General features: G+C 44.5%; 1 protein-coding gene across 2 annotated transcripts in view; it reads right to left on the reverse strand.

Annotated features, from left to right (window-relative positions):
* HEBP1 (heme binding protein 1) overlaps window positions 1-12,319 on the reverse strand; it is a 45,115-nt gene that overhangs the window by 12,571 nt on the left and 20,225 nt on the right. The window lies entirely within an intron of this gene.

A 12,319-nucleotide genomic window follows, 5' to 3' on the forward strand; every position in this document is an offset into this window, starting at 1 on the left:
TTAAATATGGACAACTTGTCAAGGGTATAGTCCAGTACACCCACCTTTCCCGAAGGACAAGGCTATATTCACAATATGCAAAAGTACTTTGTGCAGGGTGGAACAATGCCTCTACTTCAATGGGATCCCGGTGGAGCGTATATATACATTGTATACGCTCCGGCCAGGATCCCATGCGGACCCGCAAATAACTGACATGTCACTTTTCTGCAGCCGCAATTCAGTGAATTGCGGCCGCAGAAAGACCTGTCTGTTCACACAATGAAGCGAGCGGCTCCGGCCGCTTGCTTCATTGTGTGCTATGTGAAGTTCTGATGCGGGCGCCGGGCTAATGCGCCCGCATCAGAACCTACCAGCCGGGATGATCCTGGCAGAGACTGGCCATTCCATGACCATGACCGGTAGCGTTAACATAGCCTCAAGATACCCGTCTTGATGGTTTGTTACCCAGTCGTCACGCAGTCGCTCCTCCCACTGTGAGTTTGGGTAGCAATAGATACGACCACACCACGCCGGTTCCATGCATGAGCCATATTGGATCAGAATAGGACGAGGGTAGAGAACCAACCCTGCACAGTCATATCCATAGTTACCCAACTTCTGGTGGCAAGAATGGCTGTGCACGAACCATCATGACAGGTACCTTTAAATTGGCCAGAGCAATTGTTTTATTACCATTAATAGGGAACCTGTCGCCATGAAAATGCTATCTAATCCATAAAAATAACACTATAGAGCAGGAAGAGCTGAGCAGATTGATAAATATCTTTAAAGGAAAAGATTCAGAAAAGCTCCAGCCGCACGCTCCATTGTGAGCAGCGGGGAATTTGGATGCGGGGGCACACTATTGCGCCTGCATCCGAATTCAGTGGCAGTGAAGATCATCCAGCCGGTACTACAGTACCGGTCGAGATGATCTTCTCTGACACCAGCCGTTGCGTAACACGGCCGGGTCACGGAACAACCGGTGTCTCACACAATGGGCTAAAGCTGTAAAAACCCCTTGAACTTTTAGTTTTATGTACTTTTTTGTACTTTTTTTTTTTTTACTGCTTAATACAACAGAATAACCTGGCCCCAATACGTTACAATGGAGGACAGAAAAGTCTACTATAAAATTACCAATAGATTAAAACAGGTTTCACTTCCGGTTCCGGCGCGCGGATGTGAACAGCTAGCTGGTGCAGCTCCGTGCCGGGCGCTATACATATCTGTCCTCCCGCTCCTATATCGCCCGTCTAGCCGATCCTCCTGAGTGGTAATCGGCCCTGGGATCACCGGGCACCGTATGGAGAAATATCTGGTGCGGGGCGGTGAGGCGACACAATCATCCCAGCCGGCGGCTTTACCACAGCGAGAGCCGGGGAAAGCTAAAATGGCGCCTGTCAGCCCAACACAGGACAGCCGTGAGGAGCACAGCTCACAACAGCAGATAGCCGCACACTCCTCAGACCTGGATGCCGTGGGAGACCTCCTGATTCCGGGACTACAACTATCCTGTAAGTCCCTCGCAATAGAGGTAGCCAAGATACTTGGCCCGGACCTGAAAGCGTCCCTGGACGCCACTATCTCAGCCTCCCTGACACAAATGCAAGGTGAGGTGGCGAAACACACGACTCAAATCGCTGAGCTAGAAGAACGCATAGATGTAGTGGAAACTGAATTATCTTATGCCAAAACGAAACTACAACTGTCACAAAGGATGATTAAATCATTACAAGACAAATCCGAAGATCTGGAAAACAGATCTCGCCGCAGCAACTTACGACTTGTGGGCCTCCCGGAGAACATCCCGCCATCTTGTCTGCAACAAATCTTTGCAGAGGAGCTGCCAGCAGTTTTAGGTCTCTCCTCTCCATGCCTGGTAGAACGTGCCCATAGAATCGGCCCACCTCGAGCTATCACCGGCAAAAACACTGTACCTAAGCCCCGACAGGCAATCGCGAAGTATCTGAACTATGCAGACAAACAGATGATCCTACAAGCCTACAAAAAGAATCAAGCAGACACTATGCTAAGAGGTCACAAGATTCTTCTGTTTAATGATTTTTCTGCTGAAGTTGCCAAACGACGTAAAGCCTTTTCCTTCATATGCACAGCCCTTGTGAAGAAACAACTGCGGTTCTCACTACAATTCCCGGCCACCTTACGCATTTTTAAATCAGATGGTTCTGCGGAAGTATTCCGTACTCCCGAAGATGCAGCACACTACATGGGAATCTCGGAATCACCCGCCAATCTAGAGAAGCACAAGCGTCGCAGACGTGACAGCCCAGATTCCCACCAGGACTCCATGGACTAATCGGGACACGACTACCCTCACAGGTTACATAATTTGTTCAGTGCCCTTATGGTACTACCACTGTCCTTCCAGACACACTGCTTTCACCCTCTTGGGGTTTTCCCCAATATTCTCTTTTATGTTCTTTACTTTTATTATGTGCCATCGAGCTAGTTAGTGTGAACAAGCGCCCGGGTATGCAGATGTCACCAGCACCAGACGACATAAGATTTACTTTCTGCTATATGAGATGGGACCCCGAGGCCCACTCCCTTCACGCGAAAAAAGTGAAGTCACCGTCCATACAGCACCTCGAGATGCCTTCCCGGGCCTTACCCTCAGTATGGCCGCAAAGTTATGTAGTGTTAAGTTTCTGTTCCTGTTTGTTTTATCGCATGTACCTCTCTTGAATGTATTTACCATGCTCTGGTTCTTTATCGCGGGCCTGCAGTCATATGTCTTTCATACTCCCCAATCTAAATCTAGTATACTATGAAAATTGTATCATGGAATGTTAAGGGTCTCAGATCCCCAGCCAAACGCTCCAAAGTCCTACGTCACCTGCAACGCTTGAATGTAGACATTGCATTCCTCCAGGAATCACACCTACATCAATCCGAATTCTTCAGGCTAACAAAAATGTGGGTAGGAGAGACATATGGCTCCTCAGCCGTGAATAAGAAAGGGGGTGTAATCACACTCCTGCACAAGCGCCTAATACACTCAGTGATCGACCAACAAGACGATTGTGAGGGCCGCATACACACCTTAGTGTTAGACACACCCGTTGGGAGACTCTCCCTATACAATATATACGGCCCAAATTCAGATAGGCGTCCATTCTTCTCTACTCTAGAATCCCTCCTAATGCAAGATACAAACGCTAACAAAATACTTAGCGGCGACTTCAACACTGTTCTTAACAGCCTTGAAGATCGCAAGCGCTCTAGAACGGTCCTCTCTTCCAATTTGGCAGTAGACTCCTTTTTACAACCAATGCTGGACTCGGCACACCTACTTGATAGCTGGAGACACTCGCATCCTATAGACAGGGAATACTCTCACTACTCCCACTCCCAACAGGCCTGGTCTAGATTAGATTATATTCTCATCTCCCCAGCTCTCCTACCAAAGATAGACCACTCACATATATATGATATGGTCATATCTGACCACTCCCCGGTCAGTCTCACTCTTAGAGATGACATTCCAATTGGATCGGACAAAATTTGGAGGTTTCCCACATATCTGGCTTCCGATATCCACTTTCAAGAGCTCCTCCTCTCTTGGTGGAGAGAATTCATGACAGACAATGCCATTCATAGAGACAATCCAGTTCTCTTCTGGGAAACCTCCAAAGCGGTCATTCGAGGAAAGATCATCTCCTATGTATCTACCCTAAAAAAGAAGGCCTCTTTGGCATATAACAGGGCCACCCTCGCAGTTAGAAAGGCTTATACGGCATTCCTGACTCACCCATCTGAGACCTCTAAAGATACTTGGACTGCCGCCAAACAAGATTTTGAGGTAGCACAAGACGCCCTTGAATCCTTTCGCAGGGACAATTACTTAGCAGATCTATATAGATTTGGGAACAAATCTGGGAGGATGCTGGCCAATTTAGCCAGGGGACGTAGGAAGCCACAGAACATCAGGGCTATCAAAGATACAAAATGAAATGTACTTAAAGAACCCAGAGCCATAGCTGAAGAGTTTAAACAATTCTATAAAAACCTATACTTCCAAGAACCCCAAAACTTAACCGCAGGCCAGGAATTCTTAGCCTCCCTGAACCTACCCACTATCTCTCAGGAACAGCTCTCCCTGTTGAATGCCCCTATATCCTCGGCAGATGTGCTGAATGTAATTAAAACACTAAACAACAATAAAGCCCCGGGTCCTGATGGATTCTCAGGGGAGTACTTCAAGATATTAGCAGACGCTATATCTCCTGACCTCACGGCGTTATTTAATGACGTGCTGTTAGAAGACGCTCACATCCCATCAGGAGACCTGGCACACATAAAAGTGTTACATAAACCTGGAAAGGACCCTCTTTCACCCACATCCTACAGACCTATATCCCTGATAAATCAGGATTTAAAGATCCTATCTAAGATACTGGCCAACCGCCTCGGCGATATTTTACCCGACCTGGTCGGTCTACATCAAACAGGCTTCGTCAAAGGGCGATCGGCGGTATCTAATCTCCGCACGGTCCTTGCTGTACAAGCTACGGTTTCCCGGAGGTCCTACTCCAGCCAGACCCCTGCTCTCTTTGTTGTAGATGCTGAGAAAGCTTTCGACAACGTTGGCTGGGCCTGGCTGGATATGACCCTTGAAAAATTCGGCATTCAGGGCCACTTCCCCAAATTCCTTAAGAATATATACAAAAACCCGCTGGCAAAAATTCATTTACCTGGTGTCCTCTCGGAACACTTCCCTCTCCAAAAGGGCACCCGCCAAGGATGTCCCCTATCCCCGCTCCTCTTCAACTTAGCTATGGAACCCCTCGCTTACCATCTTATCCACTCTGACACCTTCAAGGGTATTCAGGTCGGTAACCGGGAGGTCAAACTAGCCTGCTTTGCAGATGACACCCTAGTATTCATGAACTCCCCGCAAGAACACCTATCGGCTTTATTGGACACGTTCTCTCTCTTTGGCACCTTCTCAGGATACAAGGTCAATGTTGACAAATGCCAACTCCTCCCCCTCAGCCATGCTCCTGACAAATCTAAACTACCCCCTTCTATCACTATTACTAACTCCTCCATTAACTATTTGGGCATAAAACTAGGCAAATCCCCACACTCTTTATACAACCTAAACTACCCCCCTCTCATACACCGAATCGAACTAGAACTTAAAAGATGGTCTTCCCTCCCCCTGTCCCTCCTGGGCCGCATCCAACTACTAAAAATGATGTCCTTCCCAAAACTCCTATATCCCATGCAAACGATCCCCCTTCTTATCCGCCATAATGACATCACTAAACTTAAGAGCATTTTTAACAAATTTATCTGGCAGGGCAAAAGGGTCCGTATAGCGTATGATGTTCTGTGTCTTCCTACATCCGACGGGGGAGCAAAATTGCCAGATATTAGGCTATACAATCTGGCGGCTATGTTCCGTCATGTCAGAGATTGGATTCTTTCCTCTAATTTCTATTCCAACTATGACTTGGAGTCTCAGATGGTTGCACCCTGGCGCCTATCAGCTTTACTACACACAAAATTACCTCAAATGCCCAGCTCAGTTAAGTCCAACTTACTACTATCAGACACAATAGCTACATGGAAGATAGTCCGCAAGCTTTTCAAATTACCTTATTGCCTCTCTAAATACTTCCCCCTCTGGGGAGCCCCGGGTTTCCCACAGGGACACTCCAATCCGCTGTTCAAGGAGTGGAGAACTCGTCACATTAACTCCTTTCATGATCTTTTAGACCCATCCACCAACGCTTTCTACACGTGGAGCTCCCTTACCGAAAAATACAATCTCTCCAAACCACAATTCCTACAATTCTCCCAGGTGACGTCCTACTTCAACTCATTAGTAGCACACTGCGACGCTGTGGAAACCCCCAACACTTTTGACGCTCTCATAGGCCCCCACACTAGGAGAGATACCCTATCAGACATTTATTGTTTCCTCAAAGGATATTGTCAGAAACACGTGATATCTAAAGCACTGGGGAAATGGAATTCCAAATTGTCCAGGTCAGATCTTTCCCTCCAGTTGAAAACAGGTATCCAACATGTCAGACAATCGACCCCTAGCGAGTCCCTGAGAGAAATGCACTTGAAGATTATACATAGAGCCACCTATGCCTTCAACTTGCCATATAGAGACACCACCCTCATTCACCTAGTCAAGTGCCCAAAGTGTAAACTGCCGAAAGCCGACCTGGAACACTGCATATGGCACTGCCCACAAATACAATCATATTGGAGGGAAGTGCGATCCCTCATAAAAACTGTTTGGGACCTAGACCTGGAACTAGACATCATAACATACGTTTTTCATTATATTCCAAAGGACCCCTCCGAGTCACCCACCACACCAAGCGACAAAATACCAACGATAGCTACAAAGGGGGTTCACCTAGTACTTCTAGCAGCCCTCAAATGCATACTTAAACATTGGCTCCAACCGTCCACCCCTACACTTACCGAGCTGAAGGAATTCATTGATTCGCTCCTACACCACGAATTAGTTTACACCCTCAGGGACAAGGAGAAACGGGCTAAGTCATTTTTCAACAAATGGAAGAGGTATCTCCATCATTGGCCCTCCCATGACAGACGAATATCACTGATGAAGCATTTCAGGTTAACAGAATGGTACTGCTTAGCAGACCTTAAAAGTTCCCTAGGTAATCTTAAAATCCCTTAACTACCCTTGCCTCCTACTTTCCTCCGAATAAATACTATCTGAGCCCTTAGGTTTCACCCCCATGATTACTTCTATGGTATCTATTAACACAGATATGATTGTAGGCCCCGCGATGACCACAATCATCCCCAAGATACACTCTCCCTAGACTAACAGAATCGACTTCATGCTTTGGTACATGCAAATTAGATTAGATTTGTTAAAAGGTACTATAGTTCTTTAGTCCTACTGGTTATTTTGTTATTCAATATTTTACTGACTGTAGATTTCTGATCTTGGTATCAATACTATCATACATGTTGGTAACTACCAACAACACATACCCCACAAGATAGAGGCGCTGAGGCCTGGTCATTGTCTTGCCTTTTTGCTATAACTACATGTCAATGTAAATTAATGCTCTCTTCTATCTGTCTAGATATGCTGTATACTGATCTTCTGATATGTAAAAGTGATACGGTGAAATTTGTCTTACAACAGATATTTGTACTGATTTATCATATCACAAAAATCTCAATAAAATATGTTTAAAAAAAAAAAACAGGTTTCAATGACCTTTTTCTCTTCCGCCCTGAGTTATTTATGTGGAATTTAATGTTTGTGTAAAACCTTATACAACACGGTTAGAGAGGTTTGTACATTCTTTGCATTGCGTCATACAGTAGCCTCCAACGTGTTCACATATTGTGGTGTATGCACAGTGGGGGAGGGTCTACTACCAGGATTTCCACCAATTAGTAAAATAAAGAGGAACACATCCATGCCGGTAACTGTGACTGGTAATGGACAACTGCTGGCAAAAAAGTATGGACTCCCCACCCCTAAGGACCTTTTACATCGGTTGATTATCGTGCAAAAAAATAATCTTACAGTGTAAATAGGGCAACAAACAAATGACAAATGAAAAATCGTTCGTAAGTCGTTGACCGCATCTATTGTGCCGACCTTAAAACCATTGTTAATCGTTTTCAAGCCCTCCAGTGTAAATACTCATCATTCACTATATATATATATATATATATATACACACAAAAATGCAATTTTTGTTGCGATTTATCTTTTTGTCTAAATGCCTATTTTTGAAAAGAAAACAAAAAAATCTGTTGTTTGCTAAACAAGCACTTAAGCGATTTATCTGTACGTGTAAAAAGACCCTTAGATGGTCACCAGCTTTTTTACTTCATAGGAAATACACAAATCTCAGACGTGATATATAGGATGAAGGGGGGGGGGGGCAAACTGTCGAATTTTATGGGGCAATAATTATTTTTGGCATTTAACAATTAACTTTGTTTTCAGGTCAGTCCGATTACTGCAAAATTTAATTTATATAAATTGCTTCCACTATTTTTTTCTTTTTTTTGTTTGTAGTATTTACAGTGCAGGATCAGTGGCATTAGATCATAATTGGTTGGACAATTCTGCAAACAGATGGGGGGGGGGAGTAATATTTAAAGGGGTTATTTAGGATTAGGAAAAGCACAGCTACAGCGCCATCCTTGTTCCCTGGTTGTGTGTGGTATTACAACTCAGCTCTAAATTAAATTAACATGAGCTGCAAAACCCAAGTGTAACTGTCGTTTAAATGTCATTTTTCAAAAATCAACAATTATCAATAGTTCAAGCAATGTTAACAAACTCTGTAATAGGTTTTATTAAGTAAAAGTGTTTCCTTCTGTACTCAAATAGCTGTTTTCCTACCTCCCCCCTCACTTCAAAAGAAGCAGGATTTCAGATTCCATTATGCTCTATGGAGGTGGAGGGGCCGAGGGCGATGAGTGATCACGGAGAGGTGAAAAGGCAGCCCTGTACAACACTACATCCTGCAATCTTCTCTCATCAAGCTCCCAGATAAGCTTCCAGAAAGCTTAATGACCTTTCTGACCTCTGAATCCAGTGTTTTATGTGCCCAGACAGTCTGCAAACTGTACAGCTGGTTCTTTGCTCTTCCTGCTCACTCATCCCCCTCGACCCCTCCCCCCGCCATAGGTTATTATGGACAGAGCAAACCCCTCTTTATTTTTCGCCTCTATAATAAAGACGGCTTTGCCCGATAATGAGCAGATAAGAAGTGAGAGGGGGGAGAGGCTGGATAACAGCTTTTTGAGTACAGAAAGAGGCTTTTTTGCCTAATAAAACCTATTACGAAGTTTCTTAAAATCACTTGTACTATTGATTTCTCAAAAAAAAAAAAAAGTAAATGACAGTTAGACTTATATATTATAATACACACACTTTTAGTTCCCATAGGAGGCTTTTGAATAAATTAATTATGCATGCAGATCAATGTAAAGCAGTTATCTGTTTAATCAGCATGCTCCTAGTACAGGCTGACTGTGGCAGGCTGTGCTAGCAGATCTGTCATGGCAGATACAGATGCCTACAAAGGTCTTAAGGTGCCACGACAACCGATCCCTCCCCACCCCTGACAGGCACAGCTCCTATCAAATAACTGACTAGAAGCTGCAATCGTTATTGATCACAGAATCTAGATTAGTCAGATGGCAGGAATGAGACTGATCTCCAATGCCAGTCATTAGTGGCGAGTGTTGGCCGATGCTCACCTCTATGGAACTGGCTCAGCTCTCAAACCTGCTCCATATTCCCATCCAACCATGATTTACATGCACATGATGGGTCAGAAAGGGGTTAATAGCAGAGTGTTCTGGCTTCATGAATCTTCCCTCAAATGAAATGAAATTATCTCATTTACTAGCGGATGTCTTTCCAGATGAAGTAGAGGGTAAAATCTGGAATCATCTTGTAAGATGCATTTCTAAAGACTCCTGTTTTCTTTACCATAAATTTCATGCATTGTTTATTTGTTGGTTTTTTTAGGGAAATTTCTTATTCTGTTATATTTAAAAGGGTAGTCCGGGTGGGAGACTTTATTAAAACTATGGCCGAGGAGGGGGTGGATATAAACAATGACGTCCACTTACCTCCCTATCTCTAGCGATCCCTTGGTCTACTGCTGTGGTATTCCACTGTGGGTGTTACTATTCTTTACACCCCTCTTAAAAGTCTGTACTTATCTGTGATTTTGCTATAGCTGTTGTGTTTATTAAAGATGACCACTAGATGTTGCTATAGTGTGTAACTAAGGTCTAGAAACTGCCCGACTGAAGTAAACGGAAGGGTTATTGTTTCTGTACCAGATTCTGTTGTCCAGTAGGATTTCTTCTTACTTTTGCCCTATTCTCTCTTCTCTATCCCGTGCTCTTATTGCACTATTTCCACCCAACCACAACACAGCACACGCGCTGGTTAGGAAGTTAGTCCCTTGGGTGAGGGGGAGTCTTAGCTGAGCTTTGGAGGAGAAAGGATGCAGCTCAAATAGCTCTTCTCAGTGGTTCTACCTGGGCCCTGGCCCCCTGCCAGGTTCCCTCTACAACTTAGTTCTTAGTCAGTACCCCACATGGGTAGGACGCAGAACAGACAGCTCTGACAACCCTTTTTCTTAAAGCATCAGACACTGTATGATGCACTGCTAAGCCCTTCAGGAGAGGACTAGCCTACAGATAACCTCAACCCACGCCGAGAACTAGGAGTCAGTGCAGTGTAGGACAGTCTCTGCAGATAAGCCAAAGAGCTAGGAACTGATCCGGGTGGAGCAAAGTTACGTAAAGTCAATGAACTCCATCTCACAATATGGGTGTACTTAGGAACTCTAACTATTCTGCTCAACCCAGATAACGGTCTGGGGCCTGTGTCACCCATTAGTACGGTTCAGCCAAACCTAGTGGGCAGAAGGTGGTGTGAAGGCTATAGGAAAGGTCAAGCCGCAGGTACAGGTTATTTCTTCTTCTTACTTTACAAGTATTCTTCTTAACACTCAAACCTCCCGGCAGAGTACATTACTAATTTGGTTGAGTCTCCGCGCGCACTGACATACTGCTGAATTCCGCAGAGTTTATCTGCGAGAATTCCGTAGTGTTAACAAACCCTAACCTTGGGACATTTCCCCTATCTGTGTGTGTGTGTGGGGGGGGGGGGGGGTCCTACCACTATTCGGGAGGGTTACTATACCACTCTTGACGACCTGTGATATAATCCCAAGGGACCCTGCAGCAACCCGACAGGATACTGATCACAGGGGTGAAGGGTAAAACTGGCCTTACCCTCTAAAAGCAGGCGTGCCATCACACCAGTGTGCCCATCAGGCACTGGGGTCATGTGACAAAACCCTTGAGGTTCGGCTGTGCCTCGGCCATCCTCCGCAAGGAGTGGTGTCACACTTCCATCTAGCAAGTGACCGGCCGTCCCACCGCTACAACATCATCATCCGGGGGCTCACCACACTGCTGCTTCTTGGTCTGAGACTGGTCTTCAGGCTTGACTTCTCAGGCCTGCTCAGCAAGTCAGCGGCTGTAGCGGGGTCCTACCTCTGCCTCTTACAGGGTGAGAGGGCCTGAAACATCATGTTTGAAGTTTCGTCTTGGATCAGAAGGCGGCAGGAGACTGGGGGACCACAGCAGCTGGAGGTGGGCTGCAGAGCTGGAGCCATAGAGGTAAGTTGACGTCATTGTTTATATCCACCCCCTCCCCAGTCATAGTTATAAAACGTCTTCCGCCCAGAGTACCCCTTTAACCATCAGTTTTTTTTCTGGTGCTTCTCATGTCCAGAACAGAAACCTTTGGGATGGGAACAGGCTATGTTACCACTTCGGGAAAATATTGGGGAAAGCAGCCATCTTGTAACATAGACGGCCGTTAATAGTAATCCTGATCATTACTAGCAGTCGTCTTTTAAAAGCGACGGCCGCCTTCCGCCAATATTATTACTTAGTGGGAACATAGTCTTACACTGTTACATGTGATGCATTCAGTATGCGGTATGATTCAGCCAGCATATCAGCTGCTTCAGTGTCGGATCCGTATCATATTTGTATGACTTCTGTAATGCATCCGTATTACAGGTGTATTCATATTATATATATACATTACACAAGTGTTGCTTCCGTATTGCATCAGAGTTACATAAGTGCTGCATGCGTATTATAAGGCCATGTTCACACAATGTAAAATAATACCCAAAATACTTCCGTCATTGAAGACAATGGGAAATCGGCTGGCTGTGCACACACAATATAGAATAACGACCTTATAATGCACATGCTTATTATTTTATGAAACTTATTTTTCACCTGTGCACACATTTTATTTCTTACCATATTTTGGTATTAGTTTACTGTGTGTGAACATAGCCTATAGCTTATATAGACGTATTACATAAGTGTCCCATCAGTATTATGTATGCATTACTTCAGTATTGCATGTGTGTTATATAGGTATTACATGTATCTTGCTTCAGAGTCACATCAACATTATATATTCAGTGTTACATCCATTTTACATGTTTGTTGCTCCGGTATCACAACCATATTATTACATGTGTGTAGCTTCAGTATGACATCTGTATTATATATGTATGACTTCAGTATTACATGGCTGTTGCTTCAGTATGGCATCCGTATCATTATATATATATATATATATATATATATATATATATATATGACTTCAGTATAACATAGGTGTTGCTTCTGTATGTTACTATGGGATCCAATGGCTGATGCAGCTATGTCCTGATTATAAACTAGCATTATACTATACCCACACACATACACACCATCATAC

This window comes from Dendropsophus ebraccatus, chromosome 4 (assembly GCF_027789765.1).
Source record: "Dendropsophus ebraccatus isolate aDenEbr1 chromosome 4, aDenEbr1.pat, whole genome shotgun sequence".
Taxonomy (NCBI): Eukaryota; Metazoa; Chordata; class Amphibia; order Anura; family Hylidae; genus Dendropsophus; species Dendropsophus ebraccatus.